Below are 2,588 nucleotides of genomic sequence, written 5' to 3'. Positions count from 1 at the left end.
ACCTAATGATCTCTATAAACATGGGACTGAATGGTCATACAGTAATACCTAATGATCTCTATAAACATGGGGCTGAATGGTCATACAGTAATACCTAATGATCTCTATAAACATGGGACTCAATGGTCATACAGTAATACCTAATGATCTCTATAAACATGGGACTCAATGGTCATATTGTTTTGATACATGCTCCTGTTTAACCAGCTCCTGTTCCTACTGGTTGTGTCTGTAATACCACATTTCTTTCACACAGCTCCTTACCACTGAGCCCCCTGGGCAGCTAATARCAGATGTTGTTTGTAAACCAGTATATAAAGGAAACCCCGTTCATAACCAACGTGTTTGTTTTTCCAGCCGCAGGGCTCTAGGAGTAGTGGCAAGGTACACAGCTTCGGCAAGAGGGACCAAGCCATCAAGAGGAACCCCAATATCCCTGTGGTGGTCAGGGGATGGCTCTACAAACAGGTGAGCCCTCCACATCACCCCACCTCAGTCACTGTAGCTACTGTATGGTTCAGAGGAATCTCCATAGTGAGAGAGAGATTGTAGGCTCTCACACGCGTCGCGATTAAATGGGCTGCTCGTAATTGACGTAACTGGCTAAGAGTTTACGGTAGACTCGCTATCTTGACATCGGACCCTGTTTATGTGGGTGCGATATTTGGGTTCTCCAGCGTCTTTGGGTGCTGTATTGATGAAGGATTCCATAGTAACTAATCTTTGGGTGCTTGGCTAGTAGAGGTTATAGAACTTACAATTGTACTGTTGCTGGGTGCTAGTATGTTAAACAATGGGTTCAGAAGGAATCTCTCTTTGGAGATGCTTTGATAATTGATACGGTGTCTTAGAGAGATGAGTATTGATAGAGCGTTCTGATTGAGGTGTGTATTACTGCAACATGCGTCTTTGGTGCTGTATTGATAACTGTGTATTGCTATCTTGGGTTGCCTGGGTTTACAGAGTGTGAACAACTCTCCATAGTTTGTGTACTCAATGACTGTAAGCTTACTGTAATCTTTTGGTGGGTGCTAGATAGTGTGAGAAACACGTTCTCCAATAGTTAGGCCTACTCTTTTTGGGTGCTGGCATATGACTTTGATAGTAGCTCTATCTCGGGTGCTGTGTATTGAGAGTACTTACAGTCTTTGGGTGCTGTATTGATACATTGTTGGGTGCTAGGATAATTGTATTACGTCCATAGTAATGGCTAAGAGTACAGCTCAATCCCTTTGGGTGCTAACTGGTAAGGCTTTGTCACTGTGGTTCTTGAGGTGCTGTATTTGGATGAGTTCTCTTATGGGTGCTAGTAGGAAACTCGACATACCGTTCTTTGGCGTGCTGTACTTGATACTAAGTAAATGGCTTCTTATTGGAGTTGCTCAGTGCTCAATTGGAATTGACATAGCTACTTGTTTAATGGGTGCTTGTAGGATTTACGTCATTTAGGGGTAGCTAGTCATTGATACGCTCTGTGGGTGCTGTCAATAGTTTAAGAATTACGTCTTTGGGGTGGCTAGATGAGAGTATAATTGGATTACATCTTTGGTGCTTTGATATTGTACGTCTTTGGGTGCTGTTATTGACAACTCACATGACTGGTAGCTACTGTATGGTTCAGAGGAATCTCCATAGTAATGGTAAGAGTATAACTCAATGACTGTAGCTATGTATGGTTCAGAGGACCTCCATAGTTATGGCTAAGAGTATAACTCAATGACTGTAGCTACTGTATGGTTCAGAGGAACCTCCATAGTTATGGCTAAGAGTAAAACTCAATGACTGTAGCTACTGTATGGTTCAGAGGAATCTCCATAGTATGGCTAACTCAATGACTGTAGCTACTGTATGGTTCAGAGGAATCTCCATAGTATGGCTACTCAATGACTGTAGCTACTGTATGGTTCAGAGGAACTCCATAGTAATGGCTAAGAGTACAACTCAATGACTGTAGCTACTGTATGGTTCAGAGGAATCTCCATAGTAATGGCTTACTCAATGACTGTAGCTACTGTATGGTTCAGAGGAATCTCCATAGTTATGGCTAAGAGTATAACTCAATGACTGTAGCTACTGTATGGTTCAGAGGAACCTCCATAGTAATGGCTAAGAGTACATGCTCAATGACTGTAGCTACTGTATGGTTCAGAGGAATCTCCATAGTTATGGCTAAGAGTATATCAATGACTGTAGCTACTGTATGGTTCAGAGGAACCTCCATAGTAATGGCTAAGAGTATAACTCAATGACTGTAGCTACTGTATGGTTCAGAGGAACCTCCATAGTTATGGCTAAGAGTATAACTCAATGACTGTAGCTACTGTATGGTTCAGAGGAACCTCCATAGTATATGGCTAAGAGTAACTCAATGACTGTAGCTACTGTATGGTTCAGAGGAATCTCCATAGTTAATGGCTAAGAGTATAACTCAATGACTGTAGCTACTGTATGGTTCAGAGGAACCTCCATGTTATGGCTAAGAGTATAACTCAATGACTGTAGCTACTGTATGGTTCAGAGGAACCTCCATAGTAATGGCTAGCTCAATGACTGTAGCTATAGCTAAGGGCAGTGTGTTGGGGTCTAAG

General features: G+C 42.1%; 1 long non-coding RNA gene across 1 annotated transcript in view; it reads left to right on the top strand.

Moving 5' to 3' along the window:
- The first annotated feature begins 336 nt into the window (after positions 1-336).
- LOC112079019 (uncharacterized) overlaps positions 337-2,588 on the top strand; it is a 7,918-nt gene continuing 5,666 nt past the window's right edge. The window contains exon 1 of the long non-coding RNA XR_002895835.2: positions 337-468. This is a non-coding gene — a long non-coding RNA (uncharacterized lncRNA). The remainder of the gene's footprint in view (positions 469-2,588) is intronic.

This window comes from Salvelinus sp. IW2-2015, unplaced genomic scaffold, assembly GCF_002910315.2.
Source record: "Salvelinus sp. IW2-2015 unplaced genomic scaffold, ASM291031v2 Un_scaffold6700, whole genome shotgun sequence".
NCBI lineage: Eukaryota > Metazoa > Chordata > Actinopteri > Salmoniformes > Salmonidae > Salvelinus > Salvelinus sp. IW2-2015.
This window is presented reverse-complemented; position numbering and strand designations above follow the sequence as displayed.